The sequence below is a fragment of the Eschrichtius robustus genome, chromosome 11, assembly GCF_028021215.1.
Source record: "Eschrichtius robustus isolate mEscRob2 chromosome 11, mEscRob2.pri, whole genome shotgun sequence".
Lineage (NCBI taxonomy): Eukaryota > Metazoa > Chordata > Mammalia > Artiodactyla > Eschrichtiidae > Eschrichtius > Eschrichtius robustus.
In genome coordinates this window covers 94,437,071-94,459,842 of record NC_090834.1, presented here as the reverse complement: position 1 = coordinate 94,459,842, position 22,772 = coordinate 94,437,071, and positions in this window count along the sequence as shown.

Below are 22,772 nucleotides of genomic sequence, written 5' to 3'. Positions count from 1 at the left end.
ATTTGTATATTGTTTTAGTTGGATCAGCCAATGAAATATTCTTCTAACTCATGGCTGGGCAGAGAAAAATTTATGCATCAAGCCTCAGGTATCTTTCATAACATAAGGATATAAGCTTCATGCCTCACTTGATTCTTAAACTGTGTTAATATAAAAATGAGGAGTGTCCCCAAAATATGTAAGTCAACCCACATATCATGAATACCTTTAATTTCACCAGTAGAGGCCCATTTCCATTATTTTAATGCCAAGTATCAAGACATTTATTTGCCAATAAATACAATACCAGTTTACTAGTTTCTAATAATTATGATTATTAGCTGACCATGTGGTGTTGACCAAGAGCTTGAAAACAAAAAAAGTTTTGGTAGCTATCTCTGGAATGGTGTTGGAACAACTAGACATCCACATACAAAAAAAAAAAAGAATCTAGACACAGACCTTACACCCTTCACAAATGTAAAATGGAAAATTATAAAACTCCTAGAAGATAACATACAAGAAATCCCAGATGACATTGGATACAGCAATGACTTTTTTGTCAAGCCACCAAAGGTATGATCCATGAAAGAAATAATTGATAAGTTGAACTTTATTCAAATTAAAATTTTCTGCTCTGTGAAAGACACTGTCAAGAGAATGAGAGGAATGGGAGAAAATGTTTGCAAAAGATACATCTGATAATCGACTGTCATCCGAAATACACAAAGAACTTGTAAAATTCAACAATAAGAAAACAACCCCATTAAAAAAACAGGACAAAGACCTGAACAGACACCTCACCAAAGAAGATATACAGATAACAAATACACACGTGAAATGATGCTCCTTATCCTATGTCATTAGGGCAATGTAAATTAAAACAATGACAACATGCCACTACACATCTATCAGAATGGCCAAAATTGAAAACATTGACAATACCAAATGCTGGTGAAGATGTGGAGCAACAGGAACTCTCATTCACTGCTGGTGGGAATGCAAAATGGTACAGCCACCTTGGAAGACAGTTTGATGATTTCTTACAAAACTAACTATACTCTTATCATACTATCCAGCAATTGTGCTTCTTGGTATTTACCCAAAAGAGTTGAAAACTTATGTCCACACAAACACCTGCACGCAGATGTTTATAGCAGATTTATTCATAATTGCCAAAACTTGGAAGCAAGCAATATGTCCTTCAGTAGGTAAATGGATAAATAAACTGTTGTATATCCAGACAATGGAATATTATTCAGTACTAAAAAGAAATGAGCTATCAAGCCATCAAAAAAACAACATGGAGGAATCTTAGTGCATATTATTAAGTGAAAGAAGCCAATCTGAAAAGGCTACATACTATACAATTCTAACTATATGACATTCTGGAAAAGTCAAAACTATGGAGACAATTAAAAAAATCATTCGTTGCCCTGGGTTGTGGGGAGAGAGGGGAGAGATGAATACGTGAAGCACAGAAGATTTTTAGGGCAGTTAAACTACTCTGTATGGTACTATAATGGTGGATACATGTCATTATACTTTTGTCCAAACCCATAAAATATACAATAACAAGACTGAACTCATGCAAACCATAAATTTTGGGTGATAATGGTGAGTCAATGTAGGGTCATTAATTGTAAAAGACGTATCACTGTGGTGTGGGATGTCCATAGTGTGGGAGGTTTTGCATGTGTGGGGATAGGAGATATATGGGAACTCTGTACTTTTTGTTAAATTTTGCTGTGAACTTGAAACTTCTCTATAAGTTTATTAAAATAGACAAAAATACAACAGACCATCGGCATTTGTATCATTTTAAGGATTGTGTCCAAACTTCTAAGTGTGGCATGTGAGATCTCTCATGAACTTGTCCCTGCCTAACAATGCATGTTAATTTCTTACGCTCACACTTTTTGTGTATGTGTATATACACATACACAAACACACACAAACACATTTTCCCCACCTCTCACTCTAATCATTCAGAACTTATTGTTCATTGAAGCAAAGTCACTCAGAGCTGTCCACTCTTCAGTGGTGAGAGTTTCTGCTCTTCTTTGATTGTCTAATTCTTCCTTGTCTTTCAAGCCTTATTTCTTCAGAAGGCTGTTCTTAATTCTCCTCCAATCTAATTCAAGTGCCTCTAATTGCACCCAGTATGTACCTTCTTTCATCATAGAAGATGTCATATTATTCTAGAATTGTTTATATATGTATATATGTGCTGTATCATTCAATAGATGATGAATTCCTTGAAGTAGAATCTGTGTTGTTTTAGCACAGTTCTATGTCCATAGTTGGTGCTCTAGAAAAATTTGTTAGATAAATGAATGGTGACCAGAGGATGTGGAATAAGCTCTGATCTTAGAGAATTCCCAGGGTTGACAACCGTGTATGGCAATCTGACCTTAAGGGAAAGTGTGTGTAGTTGCTGGAAGCATTTTACATCTTTAGTTGGAGAGGGCCAACTTCAATCCCTGGTGATGTCAATATGGCAGCTTTCACCAGCCTGAAAGTCCTCTGGCACTGAAAACACATAAAGTCTGGAGGCTGTTTATGAGACTGAGAAGGTGAGTCAATAGACCCTGTTCCAAGTTGGCAAGAAGGAACATAGTCCTAAACAGCTAAAGCGCCATAATTCACATTAAGCTTCTCATTAATTTAAATGTTAATGTAAATTTAAAATATGTTGTATTGATTTGGAACTACTTTTTATGAATACCGCATAACTGAGCTCTCTAGAAGCAGAATCCAAATGGACATCTCTTCACACCAACTTATGATTAAGAAAAAAAAAATGAGGCTTTCTCTTTTTCTCTCTCTTGTTTTGTTGTGTAAAATCATTTGTTTTAGTTATGAGGCCTAGCTATGAGAAGCTATGAGAACTTCTGGCTTTGAGTGCCACTGATTTGGACAGTCCTCAGCAAAAGATCAAATTCTGAATATATTCTTTCAGAGTATTGCATATGTAATTTCAAATATATATGGAGATCAGTGTCTTTTCCATTTCACTGATGAGAAACCTAAAGTCTCTGGGACCATGCTGGTGATTTCAGTCTGTTTCATTAGTTCTTCATCTAGAATCTCTTTCATTGGGATTTATATTTCCTTATTTAACAGGAAAACACATTTTTCAAAGGATGTCTTAAGACATCACATAAGAGAAATAATGCTAATGCTGCTGCTGATAATGATGATGGAGACGATATCTGGTAATTTTTGTATATGCTTCCTTACTCTGTGCCAGATCCTAATGCAAAGTCTTTTAAAACAATTTCTCACTTAATCCCCAAAACAGCACAGAGAGGAGTCTTCTCCCATTACCCTATTTTACAGATAAGGAAACTGTCCCATAAAGAGATTAAGTCACTTTCCTAAAGTTCCACAAGCAGAAAGGGATGTTGCTGTCCCTAGGACTCAGGTTGGTCTGACCTCAAGGTCTTTTTAGTAAGCATTATGCTCTCTGGGTCTTACATCACACAGTGTGATTGATACATGCAGACCTAGAGTAGTAAATTTCTTTTTGAAGAGATGCATATAAACATGTAATTAAGGATTTGGTGTTACTATTGAGACGTTGGGTGGATGGATGAAATCCAGAAACCTGGTTCTTAGTTCCTGAACACCTTGTATCTTATTTCCTTCACCTATACACTATGAAATTTGAACTAATTGATTAGTGAGGCCTCTTCCAGCCCCACATTCTGTGAGTCTGTGTAATGATATGATTCACTTTGTTCTGATCAACAAACTCTCTGCTTGGTTCTTATCTTCACAACCACCCACTGCAGTGCTTCTTCACATCCGATGCATCTGCACCTGCAGGCAACCCCATCTAGCTCACTTCTCTGTACTCACATGCATACAAAGTAAGCATCCTGATATGCACACATTTCTTTGAAACATGCTAAATACCAGGCAGAAAACTCAGGCTAGAAGATGGAAAAAGCAGCATTTTGTTCCCCTGAACACAGAAATGAAATACAAAAACCATAGTCCTGGAGAGAAATCAGACAAGACCTTCGTATATCAAAAGAAAAATATCAGCCAATGCATTCAGAGGCTCAGATAATAAAGGACTGAGAGAACCTATAGAAATTGAATATTTACTGGCCTAGGTGTAGCCAACAAGCTCTGTAGGGCCAGGGTATATAGCATAGTAAGGACTATAGGCTCTGGGATCACACAAACCTGCTAACTTCACCACTTATTATCTCTCTTTGGGGAGTTGACTCATGCCTCAGTTTCTTCACCTGTAAAATGAGAATCATAATTTAAAATTTTAATAGGGTAGTTATAAGGCTTAATCTGTAAAATAATGTAGAGAGTTTATCCCAGCACCGGGTATGTAATACAGGCTTAAATTAATCTCCATTACTTACAAACAACAACAAAAAATGTTCATGGGTTAGTTTTAAAATTATCTTTGTAAACAGTAATTGTACTTATCACTCAATTCTCAATTTTAGGAATTATTATTGTTTTTGCAGGTCAATGATATATGAAATAACAATTAGATATGAATACTTCAACCAGAAATATTTTCCCCTTGGAAGATATCTGACGGGGAGAAAAAGTCATGATATAATGTCAAATTCTGTAAGCTATCTTACAAATAGCCTCTAGTTCTCCAGTTTCTATAGAATTCCAACGTCTTCCTCTCAACATTAGCATAGCAGGAAGACAGACAGCTGAGCCACTGGCCCCAAATGGTTATGAATCCTGTGAATTAAAATTCCAATTTTACTGAAGTCCATGAGATACATAGTTGATTTATTCAATAGAAAAACCTGAAATTGATTACAGTCAATCTAGTATCATTTACCTACAAGTAACTAATTGCCCAGCAGAGACAGAAGCCAGTAACTGAGTACCTAGAATAAATTTACAAAAATTCAAGATTTATCTAAACTTGAGGATTTTGCTACCATAAATTCCTCCTGACAATTCTACCTATATCACACCACATCCTCAGAAGGAAAATTATCACAGAATTTGAAAGATGGAAGGGGACTTGGAGGAAATTCTGCACAAAGCTCTTAATTTTATATGTGGAGAGACTAAGACTCGGAGAAGTTTAGATACTTGTCCAAAATTGCCTACCTAATTATGGTAGGGTTATGAATTGAATCTAGTTCTGATTCTTAGTCCAATGCCCGTATTTACTTATTTTCTTTATTGCTATATCAAACTGAGAAATCTGTTAATTACAGTGTATGTTTTCTAGTTTTTTTAATGTCCATTTGGCTATTAGGGTTAGAATAAACTGATAATTATCTCTATTGTTTTCAACTTATGACAGAGGGATGAGGTAAAAGTAAGAAGTCTCCCAAGCTTCTCCAGTGAAGTGTGTATGACACATGACACACTTCAGTAATACAGTGCACTGACCATTGACAAAGGAAAGAAAGATTAGCAAATTTAGAAATGGGTAAACTAAAGTAAATATCTGTATCTCTATCTTTACATCTATGCCAATGTTTATATCTATGTCTGTCTGTCTATCTGTATTAGAAAAATGAATGACTAAATTCTGTTGGGGGAGTGTGACAGGCTGGAATATCTAACACTAAATTTGTTCTCAATTGTATAGTATGATTTAAAAATATGATATTTGTGTTGTCTTCCTCCAGGTATAAAAGAAACGTTATCTACAGAAATCCAGAACACTTCTCTAACCTCTTTGGATTTTCTTGGGAAGATCAGGACCTGTTGAGAAATTTTGATAAGGTAAGTAAGTTCCAAGTAACACTAACCTGTTTTCTTGTGGCTTCCATTCTAGCTTACAAAGTTCAGAACAAAAGTGATGTTCTATAAGTCAAAAGAGTAGAAAATGGAAAGCCAGATTCCCCTTTTTATAAATGATGCAGGTAATATCTGAAAATGTTATTTCAGCATGTAAGCTTCCTAACATTTAACTCCAGCACTAGATAGATTTACCCATCCAGTTCCAGGAAGTGCTAGGCAACTGCAGGCACTCTCAACATGGCAGGCTGCCCCATAAAATTTCCAGTGTGGATAGCAGGTGTGAATTCTTCTTCCTGTAAATACCCAGCCCTAAAGCTGAAAGTGAAGAGAATGGGTTAAACTATAACCGACAAAGTCTTGCTCCCCAGTTCACCAATCACATAAGCAACTCTAATGACCAAGGAAAGGAGAGAGTAAGGCAAGTACAGAGAAGCCAGAATAGCTAATATAATGGAATTTTTTTCAAATGGAGAAATAAAATAGAAATAAGGAATAAGTATTCTTCCCAAATACCATTGAAGAATAGGAGAGTCCTGCCAAGAAGAGGAAGGGCTCTTTACAGTTTGCATGAGGATTTTGTTAACCTGGTAGCACACTAAGAGAACCCCTCCTGAGTGATGGAGGCAGCCACAGCACTGTGATTTCTCCTGCTTAAAGAAGCAAGCCAGATTCTAAGCAGAATTTTTGCCAACTGCCTGTTAGACATCATGTATTACTAGAATCACAATGGGCATGTTGTCTGTATTGTCACAGAGCATATGGCTATATGACAGACTGCTGGCATTTGTGGTTTTTACTGTTTTTAAAAAGCCCATTACATATAGTAATTTTTAATTTTTCAGGCATACTATTAAATTATTCTGCAAAGAGGGTGTGGAGGGAACAGTTTATCCAGGTAAGTGAGCTTAGCTGACTTTTCAGTGGACTTGTCTCAATGGGAATTGTAATTGTAATTTATATCATCTGTGTCTCCTGGATTTATTTGTTGGTAAACATAAAACCAAGGAAAGGGAACTTATTGAAAGTATAGAGAAACAATCATAAGCTTGAAGAAAAGTAAAATAATAGACTTGGTATAGGACTATGAACCAAGCCAAGCATCTGTAGAAGGTCTTGGTAGCAGCACCCACTTAATATTTTCAACTGGTTGGTGCCTCTAGAATGAATGAACCATGTTCCTGTCATATTGATATTTCTTCATCTGAGATTCAAGATCATGCAAGAAAAAGTTTTATTTCGGCCATGCAATTTGGTCAGATTTTGGTGATTTGCCCTCCCCTTGGTTATACTGGAGTAGCAAAAGAAAACATACAATGGATTGGAAAGTTTTATCTTCTATGATGGAACAGCAGTCATCTGGATTTGCCACTCCACCACAAATACATATCATGGAGAATAATTAATCATCAAAAATGAGATAGGGCTAGCATCAGGATGAAGGAGTCTATATTTAATATTATTTAATCCATAGCACCTTGTAGCATAAAGGGTGTATCACCTATTGACATGGGTGATCTACAAAAATGTATGTACTACAGTGACATTTAGAAAGTTAATTATTGGCAAATGTCTCTTGGGTATATCCTTAAAGAATGTCAAGGGACTACTAGATTGATCAACCTTTTAATTTTGACACTCAAAAGTTGTATTTCTGCAAGGTTTATGTAAGCTTGAAATATGAAATCAACTAGTCCCTCAAAATGAAAAATCTTTTGCTGAAAGAGAGAAGAGGACCAGTAAGGATATAAAAAGACTGGAAATTCACTGGGGGAGCCGAAGCTAAAAATCTTTCATAAAGCAAAAACCTTAAAGAGGGGAGGGATAAAGTGGTTCTAGGTTAGTAGGGCTTCCTGCTCCAGAAAGAAACAAATGCAAATCCTAATTTAGAACCCTAATTTAAGACCTCAGGATTCCTCCAGATTAAGTTCAACCAAAGATGTGCTCACTGCTGATATTTAGTAAAAATAAATAAATATGTTGAAAAAAATGATTGAATGAATAATTAGATTAATTTTAAATATATTAGACAATTTTCCAAAATATACATGTTTAACCATCTGTTTTTAAATGAGTCCATATCAGTTATCTCCCCTTTTTCCATATCCTCAAAGCCTTTATAACATTATTCTTTTAGCATAGCATTAGGAAACCAAAATGAAAAAACATAAAACAAAAAAAAAACACAGGTAACTTAAGAGAAAGCTATTATCCATCCCTGATAGATCTATCCTAAAGAATTTATCTCAGAAGTTCAAGGCTATCTGGTTCCTGTGCACCAATAAATCACAGCATAATAAAATCAAATCAGAGTGGGAGCATTCTAATTTTAATTTTGTCTTGAGATTTATGAAGTATCTAATCATATTTTGAATCAGTTAGTAAAATGAATGGATAGCAGGTTCTGTAGGAATGCTTGGATATTCAGGGAAATTTTCCAAGAACCTTCTGCAAGAACATATTAAAATCTTAGGGGAGGTCAGAGCATACAACCATTCCTTTGATTAACTATCACAGCTCTTCCCTATCTATTGTGTATAAACTCTGGCATGCAGATTTTTGTCCCATTTGGAAATGTTATCCTAATAGGAATTGGCCTACCAGCACTTATTTCTGACTTCTCCTTGCTAATAGAAAGACTGAGAATTATTGTCTTCTGGAAGGTGGTTAAATGAACAGCGCAACAGATTGGAACAAGTAAAGTTCCAAATAGCCTTGTCAGGTTTGTGATTCATATACAAAGAGTAGACATCTACGTGGGTAAATTTCAGTGGCTGTTCCTTGATGATTGACATTTTTACTTAGGAACAAGTAGAGTTCCACTTATTCCTGGAAACCTGTCTATAAATTAGATCCCCCAATGTCTAAAATGAGATATGTAATTTCAAGTGAAACAAATATTATTGCCCCAGTCTAAAGAGAACTAAAAGGATATTTGCTATTATCACATCCATGGGAATTTTTTGATAAAAAATACATAGCTTTTTCCAGTTTAGGTTGTCTCTGAAATGTGGCAGTATTGGTAGTGGCTGAAATAGTTATTAGAGCTGATTCACAGAGTTCATGGTAATAGAAAAAGCATGCCCACATTCCCATGACTCGGGCCCTCGTTAACAAATCTTTACACCATAAATCTGATGTAGCCCTATTCAGGGAGATCTCAAGCCCTTTGGGATGCCTCCTCCTAGATCTTTAAATTAAAAACTGAATTAAAACACTCAGTAATGACAAGAGTATAGAGAAATAGTGTTTCTATAAATGGATGTTGAGAGTGTATGTAACTTGATAAAACTTTCTGGAGACTAACATGGCATGTTAGCAAAAGTCTTTAAAATGTGCCTGCCTCTGACCTAACGTTTCCTTTTCTAAGATTTATCTTAAAGAAATCAGTAAACAAATGAATGTAGATATATGTACATGCATAAGCATTGGAGCATTGTAAACAGTTGCAATATATTAGAAACAACCTAAATACCTGAAAACAAAAGATTTCTTATAATATGGCCTGTTGATATAATAAACCACTATACAGTCATTAGTAGTGAAGCTGATGCTCTGAATATATAGACCTGAGAATATGTTCACAATACATTATTAATTTAAAAAATCTGATTACAGTAATTTATGCAAATATGATATCAATAATTATATGTTACATATATATTATATATTTTATATGTATAGAAAAATATTAGAATAATAGGGTTATAGCTTATTCTTTTTGTATATTCTTTTTTTAATAGAAATAAATAGGCATGTGAGTATATAAATTGAGAGAAAAAAATAAATTGCAAACTAAGGGAAAAGTTCTTCAAAGGGTAAGAGAAGACCCTCTACCTCCATGAAAAGATATATACACATACTACCTCTTTATAATCCATATTGTTTTCACTCCAGAAGGAGGCCTTGAAAGGAGATGAATCTGTGGACCTATCATGTTTTCCTGGGAATGGGGCTGAGCTGTGACTCCAATTGTCCTAGTTTATAAGTGATGACGTCTCTTGCCTGTTGCTGTAAGTCATAGAATTGAGGGGCTATGGCCACTAGCGATAGGGTAAAAAGCATGGGGGAGGGGGACTTCAAACAAAACCAGTTGGTCATTTACAAATAGGACTAAAGAACAAGAATGTGAGATATCATTCCCAGGGCTAGGGATTGAAAAGAGACATTGAGGATGATTGAAAGGGGAAGGCAATAATATGCGCTGCTCAGTAACAGGGTAAAGCCAAGATTACGTCTGGTGTGGTACATATTCGGTTCTCAGTGAAAAGAGTACTGGAGTGGCAGTGACAAAAATGACAGATTCACAACCCTGAAAGCCTGTAAAGTGCAAAAGAAAGGGTGCCTGCTCAGGAAGATGCCAACGTGTTGCTTGGGAGAACTTGAGCTCTTGTATAACCGCTATCGAATCTTTGGAAACAACTAAATTCTCAAGTAAATGCCCTTCAAGCTAAGCCCCCTTTTCTTTCATCCGAATTGCTGACACTGCCCCTTCTAGAATATTGGAATGTCCACTAAAAAAATGAACAATCTAAAAGTTGAGAATTATGTTTTTATTCCAGGAACTTACTGAGGACTATAGCCCAGGAATCAGCCTCTCCGATAGCTCTGAGGAACTCTTCCAAAGAGGTAAGGGAGAAGCCAGGATATATAGGAGATGTTGCTGAAAAAACAAAACCAAAAAACATGTAGTTGGTCATCCAGAGATTACTGCTAATCACAAAAAACAGACATCTCAAGTTAATAATCTTAGTGTTCTTCTATGTATAGGAAGATCCAAGAGTCTGGGCTCATCAAAATTATTCCTTTCATATGCATTTTAACTACCTAGGGCCAGTATGCTGTTTTTCTCCATCCTGAATTCCCCTCAGGGTTCACCACTGGGGGAAGTTGCAGTGGCTGATGGCTTGATGGAGGGCAACATTCATTGTTTACTGAAGTGGCAGGCAACATTTTTTGTCAATGAGAACAACCACCATACTGCATTCATGGAGTAGTTAGTAACCCTGAGGTAAAGAAAGGGTCCTTTGCACTTATGGCTAAGACGGGAGCAGCCCAGTAGATCCAAGTTCCCTGGAAATCGCTTTCCACTTAGCATTCTTGGATGGATCTGTGTTGGTGCCATGAAAGGTTAGGAATTTCTCTGTTAAGAGATTTTGAATGGTAACCTCTTATCTTATCGTTACTATTGTCATAAAAATAATGGCTGGTAGCAGTAATGGAGGAAGGACTTCCTATGCATATTACTGGAACTAAGCCTCTTCACGGGAATTATCTCAATGAATCCTCAAGCACCCTTTCAACCTTCATGTCAAAGATAAAGACACTGAGGGGAAGAGAAGTAACTTCAAGGTCATTCAAATAGAAAGGAGGTGGCTGTGGGATTAAAATCTAGGCAGTATGATTCAAATCTTCTTAAACTCTGGTAGCTCTTCTGACTCTTTAGAACAGAACACATTATAATGTTTATTTCTGATGACAGTTGTTTGAAGTAACAGTAATCATTAACAAAGTCTGACATCAGATATAACAAAGCAAGAGACCCACAGGACTCTGACTTTGGATTTTTCAGATATTCTTTTTTTTTTTTTTAAATAACAAAAGAGGGGAATTTGTGGCTTAGAACCACATGACTCATCGTTAGTTTTCTTCGTTAGCCCTAACCTAAGGAATACATCTATGATAAATAACAAGATATGAAAGACTTCCATAGCTTTAAAGGAAAGTTGTCCAAAGCATATAGCATTGTATGGTAGTATCATACTTGAAGGGGGAAAAGCACACTCTAAGGATAGAGTATTTGGTTAAGTGGTAACCATTTGGAAAACAGAAGTGAAATGAAAATTACCTGCTAAGTCTCAGCTGTTCCACAGCACATTTCAGCTGAAAATGCTTAAAAATAAAATACCTGAGAAGGCAAACTATTTGCAGTTACATTTGTATGTGATCTTATTTTCTCTGTGTGCGAGACAGCCTTCAAGGCTGTCACTGTCATGATGGAGCATTCACTCACTCATTCAGTAAATGTTTATTGAACGTGTATATCATGCTGTGGAGCTAGGCACTGGGGTGACCCAGGTGATTTTATATTCTCTTTTGTGGAGTGAAGCAGGGACAGAACCGAGGAGCTTAATATCTTAATAGTATATGGTAGAGATGAGAAGAACAGATGCACATTAACATAAAGATATATGCGCTTGCCCACATATATGCATATGCTTTCTTGCCACACTGCAGGAGAGAAATATCAATCACACTGAAGATATTAACAGAATGTCTGGGTGGCTTCCGCCTCAGTTGCGGAAGATTTCATGGATGAGCTGAGTTTTGAAAAGTTTTGGAATAAATGACAGCATAAAGTATGGTGGCACAGAATATGGAGACATATTCTGTTTTGGCAGAGATAGTGACACAGAGGATCTGAAGAATCCTCAATGTCTTCAAGAAGTGTAATTTGAATTAGGAGATAGCTCAGGTGAACTGGTTAGTGGAGGTTGAAATAGCAGAATTGACGTGTATGTTTTTTGGAATATTTTTAAGTGGAGTCTAAAGAAAAAGCAAAACAAGACACCCTCTCCATATCCTTTCTTTAGAATCTAAAGCCTTTGCATGTGAGATGATACGTAATTATTACCCTTAATTCTAGCAAAGAAGAAAAAAAAAAAAGTAAACCGAAATCCTTTTCAAAGGCTTTGGCTTTAAATCAAACTAGGATGAAGCCCCAGCTTTGCAAATTACTTTTTAAACTTAAAAAAGTTACTTGCTTCTCTTGCCTTCAGATCCTCTATACAGAAGGGTTATTGGGAGTCAATGAATGTAAAGAAATTAGCATACTGTCAGACACATAATACATGCTCATTAAACTTAAGCTAGGTTATTATCAATAATACCTCTTGACCGTTTCATTAAAATATAGCACACACTGATTGATGCACAATAATATGCGATTTGGTTTTTGCTTTAAAAATAGGTTTATTGAGATATCACGATATCCTGCAAATTGTGGCAAGTAATGTGGTACAATATGAATAGAATAGAGTCCTACTACAAGGACACTGGTGTCTATCGGAACATTTTTAACTAACTGCAATGACTAGGTGGGGGTGGTGATTTGTTCTGATTTGTTCTTTACTTATCTATCAATTCCTAAGAAATTCAGGGCTCTCTAAAGCATTTTTGGTTATCAGAAAACAATTTCAAAATGCCTCTAGAACGCTGTACTGTTGAAGCATTTTTGTACTTTAAAAAATATGTTCTGGTTAATAAAATACTTTTACCTTTATAAGATATGATGCTCACAAGGGGCCTGGGAGGTAAGCCCAGGGCTGGAGGGGACGAATGGAGGGGTGGGAAGATGACTGGAGGAAACTGACATTTCAAGGATTGAAATGACTTGACAGAACCAGGGAGTAAGAAAGCAGGAATTTCTTCTTTATGTTGCCTCTGCATAGAATGAATGAGTCACCTGTTATTCCTTGGACTCCAGGCTGTGCCAGCCCTGAGGAAGTGAGTGAGTCTCTGGCATGTGTTTTTGAAATGTTCAGTTTTCTTCTTTAACCACTCTTTCTTTTCTCTAGTCAAATATAATTCCCTGCTGCTCCTGGGCTTCTGGACAGCTACTAAGATCACACCTCTGCTCCTTCCTTTTCCTTCCCCTTTGGTCAAAAACACTTTATTCTGCAATAATAATAACTGGAATAAAATGCGTTGTATCCACACAATGGAAAATTCTTTGGCAATCAAAAGGAATGAAATTCTGGTATATCCTATGACATGGATGAAACTTGAAAACACTATGTTGAATGAAAGAAACCAGACACAAAAGATGACATATGGTATGATTCCATTTATATGAAATGTTGAATATGAATATGATATAGATATAGTTCAATATCAATATGAATACAGATTAAGCAAATCTGTAGAAATAGAAAGCCGATTAGTGGTTGCCAAAAGCAGGTGAGAAGGATGGGGAATGACCACTAATGGGTAGGGAGGTTCTTTTTGAGATGACCAAATATTCTAAAATGAGACTGTAGTATGGTTGTACCACTGTAAATATACTAAAAATCATGAATTGTCCGTTTAAATGAGTGAATTGCATGGTATATGGATTATACCTCAATACAACTGTTAAAAAATAATAATAACAGGAATGGCCAAAATTATTGTAACCATGTCATGTTTGCATGGGATAAATATTTTGCATATATTAAGTTTGTGTATCTATTTAACCCTCAGAACAACCCTCTGAAGCTGGTACTATTTTTATTTCCATTTTCTAATATGAACAAACTGAGAAAAATTAATCATCCAAGGTGACACAGCTAGTAAATGGCAAAGTTAAGATTTGAACTTGGGAAGTCTGGCTTCAGAACTCTGCTCTTAACTACCTTGAAATACCTTCACATGCAATTGACAGTCTTCCTCTATCTTGATATTCTCTATGATCCGGCCACATGGGAGTACTTACTGTGCCCAGATCTCCCCCGTGCCCTTCCTTGCAATTATTCATATGCTTTCTCCCTTCCCATTCATTTTTTCTCCACAACTTTGAGGTAAAACTCGTATATAATAAATTGGACATATTTGAAGTGTACAATATCATAAGTTTGGATATATATGAACACTGCCAAACAGTCTCCACAGACTCTTGATCTTGGTCTCCACAATCGAGATAATCAAGATAATAAACTTATCTATCACCCCCAAAAGTTTCCTCATGATCCCATGTCCTCCTTCTATTCTGAACCTCCTCCGCCAACTCATTCCCAAGCCACTCTTGATCTTTTTCTGTCATTAGAGATTCACTTTTGTTTGCTGGAGTTTTATGTATAAGGAATCATATAGTATATAATTCTTTTCATCCAGATTCTTTTCATAATTATTCTCCTATTTATTCATGCCATTTCATTTCTCAAAAGTGTAGTGGTCCTTATTGCTGAGTAATATTCCATTATATATGTATACTGCAGTTGGCTTATTCATTCAGGTTTTGATGTACATTTGTTTCCAGCTTTTAGCTATTGCAATTAAAGATGCTATGAACGTTGGTACTCAGATCTTTGTATGGACATATGCTTTCATTTCCTTTGCATAAATACTCAGTAGAATGGCTGTATCATATAGTAAACCAGACTCTTCTAATATTTTACATTCCTACCAGCAATGACTGACAGTTCTAGACCCTCCACTTCCCTGCCAACACTTTTTGATCTTAGTCATTCTAATAGGTATATAGTGTTATCGTATTTCATGGTGGTTTTAACTTGCATTTCCCTAGCTACTAATGATGTTGAGCATCTTTTAATATGCTTATTTGCATCATTCTTGTTAGAATTGTCTGTTTTCTTATTAGGTTTTGTGAGTTCTTTATGTATTCTGGTTATGTCTCTTGTGAGATATATGGTTTGGAAATATTTTCTTCCAGTCTGTAGCTTATCTTTCCTTGCTCTTAAAAATGTCTTTTCAAGAGCTGAAGCTTTTAACTTTGGTGAAGTCCTATTTATTATTTTTTTCTTTTATGGATCATGTGTATTATATTAAAATATTTTTGCCAAAATCAAGATCATGAAGATTTTTCTCCTATGTTTTCTTCTGCAAGCTTTATAATTTCACACTTCACAGTTAGGGCTATGAACCGTTTTGAGTTAATTTTCACATGTGGCATGAGGTATGGACCAAAGTTCACAGTTTTGCATATGGATATCTAATTGTTGCAGTACTTCCTGCTTAATGACTATCCTTTCTCCATTGAACTATCTTTGTACATTCATCAAAACATTCCTCCTTATTTTTGCCTATCAAAATCAAACTTATCCTTCAAGGTCAAGTTTCGATGCCTCACTCTCTAGAAAACCACCCCAAAGTCTCCTACGTACTACACTTTGCATTCGTTCATAGTCGAGTTTAAAAAACTTCATATATTAACAGTGATTATCTCCAGTTGTGGGGTTTGGGATGATTCGTTATTTTGGCTAAGCACTTTGTCAGTACTATCTGAATTTTCTACCATGAGCATTTATACTTCATAGAGAAAAATAACTTGATTTTATATATTTATAGTATATTCCTTGTGACACACTTCTAAGTAGTTTTTTTTTCCATTTTGAGCAAATAAAATCCAATCTACCTGATATACATACATATATATACACATACACACATACATTCTATTTGCTCATGTAACCAAAAAATTCTCAGAACAGAGTAGCTTTAGGCATGGATAGATCTAGATACTCAATAACTAGTATGTGCAATCTATCACTGCTAATCTCATAGCTCTGTTCTCATCACTGCTGGCATTTGTCTCAGGCAGCCTCTCCTATGTGGTGGCAAAGAATTCCCCAAACAACTGTAGGTTTACATTACTTTGGCAGCCTCAGTGGATCAAGTTCCTTCCTTATTGTCCTTGTAAAACATTTTGTGGTTGGCATGCCTTGCGTCACCTGCCTTCTCACAACCAGTTCTGCTGATATGTTGGCCAAGTTATTTGTTGCCACATGACTATGTTAGGTGGTCAACCCTATCTGAGTGTCTGAACATTAAGTGCTGGAAAGAAAACTGAGAAGCTATATCAAAAGAATAACTAAAACATGGTAAAATGGCTAAAATAACCAATGCCTACTACTTTACCTTTTTATATCACCCAAACAATCTGGTTACATAGATACTGCCCAAATTTTAGAAATTTGGAAACTGAGGCGTAAAGAGATAGTAGACTTAATCAAGTTCACTGTCATAGTTTCCTACGGCTGCTATACCAATGTACCACAAACCTAGTGGCTTAAAACAACACAAATGTATTATGTTTCTGGAGCACAGAAATCGAAACCCAGCCCGAAGGGGATAAAATTAAGGTGTGAGTAGGGTTGCTTTCCTTTTAGAGTCTCCAAGTGAGTTTGTTTCCTGCCCTTCTCCAGCCTCCAATGGCCTTGACTTGTGGTCCCTTGTTCTTTATTCAAAGACAGCAGCGTGACATCTTCAAATCCATTTCTCTCTAACTCTGACCCTCCTTACTTACTCTTATCGGAGCCCTCCTGGATAATCCAGGATAATCTCCTCATCTCAAAATCCTTGACTCAGTTATACCAGTGAGGTCCCATTTGCTACATAAGGCAGCATATGCACAGGTTCTGGGGATTAGGATGTAGAAATCCTTGGCGGGGTGGCGGGGGGGGGGCATTATTCAACCTAATATAGTCACAGTGTTGTTAAGTGGTAATGTTGAGTGGTAATGTTGAATTCATGTTTTCCAAATTGAAGATCAGTGTCTTTTCTACTTTATCACAGATGTAGCACATAACAGTGGCTGTGTATAAGCTTGTCTAGGTTTCAAATTCCTAGAGAGCAAGGAATTTCACCTACCATAACAAACTGTGTGTGTGTGTGCGCGTGCGCACGTGCGCGCATGTGCGCGCACGCATGCGCCTGTGGCCTGTGGTGGACAGGGGGAGGGGGTGCTTTTTTCTAAGACAACAGGTAGAGGCAGAAAAAAAGGTTACATTTCACTTTCCCCCTTGCATCATTCCACAGTGGCAGTTGCCTCCTTGGCCCTCCCTCTTGATTAATAAAGCAATAGTGTAGGTTTGTTTGTACCTCCTTTATTTGATAAATTCTGTTTCTAGCAAAAGAATACGGATTCCATCAGCAGGCAAATCACGTAATAGTTTTAAAATGACGACTATAATTCTTTCTCAACTGTCCCTACATGTGCGAAGAGAAGCAGAGAACCAAGGCGGTTGCATGAATAATTTAAACAATAAAACTCTATTGGCTCAATTATCTGATTATTTCGACAAGCATCTGGATACAATTTTAAGTTTTTCTTCTCTAACATTTTTTAGTTTACTTGAACATTTGGAGGCGTTGCCTTATAATAAATTATTTATTTCTTCTGTGCTCTAAATTCAATTTAACAAACATTTAATGAGCAACTAATATATGACAGAAATCGTGCTCACTTCTATTGTGGCTAAAAAGGCAAAAAACAAAGAATCTCGTTCTCATGGAATTTTCAGTTCCACCAGGAGAATGATACAATTATACCAATGACTATAAAATTTGGCAGAATGATTGAGGTAGAAGAATAATGGTAAAAATGTTTATAGGGAGAACTATAATTCAGTTGGGAAAAATTAGGTGAAATTTCTGGTAGAAGTATTCTGAAGCATGGTTAAGAGTTTGCAAGGCAGAAGTAGCATAAGAGAGTGTCGTCAGTGGAAAGAACCACAAAACAAGGAGGCAGGAAAACCTAGGACTAATCTTGGGAACCACAGGTCCTCTGGTTAAGCTGGGACATGGGGAACGTACAAGGAGTTCCCAAGAACTAAGAGACTGAAAGGGACCGTTTATGTCCAGCATCTAAAAGTATCTAATTTATTCATCCCAGCACCCTAGTAGTTTTCATTATGTTTGTATTGAGAAGATGTTTAGGCAATGTCTAGAGACACTTCCATTTCCAAAATGGGGGTGGGAGGGGGTGTGGGGGGAAGGGAGAAGGCAGGGTGACACTGCCATCTGGTGGATAGAGGCCAGGGATGCTGCTAAACATCCTACAAGGCATAGAGCGTCCCCCCCAAAAACAAAGAATTACCTGGCCCCAAATGCCAAACTGCGCCACAGATAATAAACGCTGCAGTTACCTTATGAGGCTGTATTATTATTTCCTTATCTGACAAACTGAAGTATTTTGAGATTACACATCTTGCCTGAGATCATTAAATAGTAAATGGCAGACCAAGATTAGGGTCACAATATAGTGAGGAATGTGGACATAATCAAGAAGCTAATGAGAGTCTCTGAACATGGACATGCCAATCATTGGAGCTCTAGTTCAATGACAATGCATGTCCAGTGCTTAGCCCATGCCTGACACATAGTAAGCACTCAATAAGTGTTCCCTGCTCCTTTAAATGATGGCTGGGGCTTTCAGTGATGCATCAGCTGTGAGGGGTCTCCATTGGAGGACAGAGAGACTGGGGACTAAAAGATAGTCTGGGACCAGGGCAGAGTGTTCAGGTCTGAACTGGAGTGAAAGCATGTGGTATGTGCAGGAAGAGACACATGCAAAAAAATGTTACCCATGGGGGAACTGGAGAGCCTGACAAATGAACGAATGTGTGGGTGCGTGTCAGGGGGAGTTTTGAAAGTGACTCTGGTTTTGAACATGAGAAACTAATTTTCACCTCACCACCATGAAGGGAAGAGCTACCATGCTAGGAATGATTATACTCACTTAAATCAGACAAACTGAGACACAGAAAGGTAAAGCAATTAGCTCAAGGTCAACCACATTTGAAGCTTTCTTTAGAAATATACGGAGAAGAAAAGCTTGACCTTTTTAAAGATACAATAACTAAATCTTCATAGGAGCGATAAGGACAAAATGACATTTTCTTTAATATGCTTCCAAAAACAGTTTTAACATTCATTTTGCTATGTATTTGTATAGATGAAAGTAACTTTAGCCTCTAGCCAGACATTCTGGCTGAATGAAATATGTAGAGATACCAAGGAAGAGTTCCGCAGAGAGCATGGAGTGAGGTTCTGTATTTTTTTGTCACATGTGCTGCATTATTATGGGAGAGCCAAAAAAAAAAAAAGAAAGAAACACTTGGCTGGCTAGGTAACAACATGTGGGAGAGAGGAGAGGACTCACAGTAACTGAGAGCTTGGTAAAATATACATATTAACAATAGCAAATATCACTAATACTTAATGAGTGCTCATGAGATGCCAGTACTGCACTAACTATTCCTCATGCATTATTTCACTTTAATCCTCATAAATGTATGAAATAGGTGGGCCCAGTGATAGGTGAGGTCTCCTGGACTTCAAGAGGTTAGTGAATTACCCAAGATCACACAGCTAGGAAGTAGTGGAGCCAATGTTCAAACCTCAGCTGTTGGACTCAAGTGCCCAAGGTTTTACCCACTATTATATATATGGCTAGAAGTTAGGAACATACATTCTTCCCTTTTTTTGTATTTCACAGAATATATATAAGACTGTGCATAGCTGTCATTCATTTAAGCCCTACCTAAGGGCAACCAAAAGAATAGTTGTTCAAGGGACAACCGGCCTCCCTCTCGAATCCCCACCTTTACTCCTTGTCAATGTTCTGCAGTTGGCTTCCAAATCTCACTTTTCACCATCTTAGCTCTTCTTTAAAAAATTTGGATCCCGTATCTTCCCTGTGAATTCCATGAAGAGAGGACACAGCCATGAACAAGAAAGGCAGTGCCCCTACTCCCATGGACAACCCATTTCAGCAGACGAAGACAACTCCACAAATGGAGACCATCAGATAAGTGTTCTGCCCAAAATTAAAACATGGCGATGTGATAGACATTGGGCGGCTACCTCAGCTGCCTGGGAGAGATGGTCTCTCTCAGAAGATCAAAAAGATCAGTGCCTGCAAAGAACAGAGAGAAAATGTTCTAGGCGGAGGGAACAACTAGTGCCAAGACCCTATTGTCCACACAGAAAGAAGCTAAGGTGTGGGAGCAATGAAGGAAGATAAGGTTGAAGAAAGGCTGAGATGGGGTTGAAGCTAGGAAAAGTAATATTTTCTTAGCCAATATAAGGAATTTTAATTTTATTCCTCATACGATGAGATACCTTTTGAACAGATCTCATCATCTTTTACCAGGGACAACCGTCCAAAAGTTTAGCTTTTGGGGTCGAGAAGAAGTTAAAGATACCAAGAAAAACTAATTTCACCTTGACTTTATCAGTTAATATTTCATATGAATGAGAGAGCGAGAGAGCCCCAAACTCTTTCAGCACCTTAATTTATACCTGAAAGGTGTGTTTTTGACACTTCAGTCAATCAGTGGGTGCCATCAATCTGCATATTGTATTACAAGAAACTGCCTTTCTTCTCGATTTTCCCTTTCCTTTTGTTCTCAGGAAATTAATTCATGTCATTTCCATTTGAAATCCTGTGGCATTTGACTGCACAGGCACTTAGAGGCACCCTTCTATGACTTGAAGCCTAGATTAATGGCATTGCTTGTCAGCAGCACATCAAGGAAAAAAGAGTCTGGACTGCCAGGCCCCCTGGGCCGCTGAAGTTACATACAGAAGACGGTTTGACACAGGTCTGTAGGTCTGCATGTGGTGGGCGCCAAAATAGTCGACTGTGGTGAGTGATACTAGCAATTTGGTTCTTAACATTTTTCCCATGCCGTATTTTGCTGTGAAAGGAACGTTCAAGCAAGGATTTGTAAGATGTCATCAATTTCACTTTAGAATTTGGCTTTCTAAAAGGGCTGGAAACTTAGGGAGCATTTTCTGCAGTACTAGTCTGAGACAACTGATTTGTTTTATGAAAGGTTGAATATCGTCGATCACACTGTTCTGTGGATCTACATGAAAGCGCTTCTCCAGGCAGACGTATTCTGATTCTGATAAAAGCATAAAATTTAAGAGACCAAAGTGCCCTTAAAGGTCATCAGTCTAGCAAGTCCCAGACTTTAACACCTTTCACGTCATTAAAATGAATAAATATACAGTGGCTCAACAAATGTTTCCAACTTTGGATTTTGCCAGATATTTACATTTTTAAATGTTACTAAATAAAAATAAGAAAGGAAATTATAGTTGTAAAAATATAGGACAGAATTCATCACCAACTGAAGATTTTTGCTTGAAATTCAGCTAATTCATAGGATAAACCCAGTCTATTGCCCTTACCCTTCTCATTTTGCTATAGTGAACTAGTGGAAATTTAATCTGGGACAATGTTTGGAAATTACTTATCTAATCTATCCCTGCCTTAAGGACCCAGACACAACTTAGAGCCTAGGCTTGAACAACTTCAATGACAATCTTATGAGGCAGCCCTTTCCCAGTTCAGAAAGCTTTATTTTCAGGAAGTGCTTTATTATATTGAATGGGAGTTATGTATAACCTCCAAGTCTAATGTCACACATGTACACACACATCCACATGCACATATGCACAAATAGTAAGCATGCAAATTGGTAAAATTTTGCAGATTTTAACACTTGGCATTTTTTATACCCATCTCCTTCTCTCCCGCCCCAAAGCTGCTGCCTTGTTTGGATCCTCACAACCTCCCTTAGTTTCCTAATTGCTCTCCTGTGTCCAAGTTGTTCCTCTTCTGCAATTTACTTGCATAATGTCCTTTGGAATGTCTTTTGAAATTTCCAGACTTATCATGTTACCCCTTAACTTAATACCCCTCACTGAAAAATGATGATGATATTTGGACCATCTTCTTCTTCAAAAAAAAGAATCCTTGATTGGGCTGCTCTATGCAAGTTCATTTCTTGGCACTTCATCTCCTTCCCTGACACACTTTCTCCTTAAGCTCCAGCCCCTAAAGTATTTGCCATTCTCCTAAAGTACAAACAATGAATGTTTGTCAAATTCAAACTCAAGTCTGTGTGATTCCAAACTTACTGCTCTGGGCACTATTCCATGTTCTTTCCTTGGATCAAGCATATCCTTTTTCTGAATATACACGAATCCTTTCTAAAAATGTAACCGTCTCTGGGAAATAATGAAAAGTTCCTAATACTTTTTCTGTATATGCAGCACCTACCAAATTTGGTACTCGATAAAATTTTGTTAAATAAATGAATGGAATGGATTAGGTTGAACTAAATTGTTAATTAGCACCTATATGCAAATTTTTTATTAAGGATTTGCTTACTGCAGAAGAAAAACACACAAGATGATAACATACTTCTTTCATTCTCTAACCCTAGAGGTAAAAGAAACAGAATTGAGAATAGAAGAAAATTCAGTGGCCTTTTAAATGTAGCCACTAAAATCAATAAGAACAGTAAAAAAAAATGTAGGCATCATTAATAAAAATTAATGTAAGAAATTAAATGCTAACATAGCATACTATTTTTCAGTATTCTTGACTCATTTTTTCCAGCTTTATTAAGATATAATTGACACATTACATTGTGTAAGTTTAAGGTGTACAATATGATGATTTCAAAGATGTATATATTGTGAAATGACTACCACAATAAAGTAACACCTCCATCACTCCACATAAT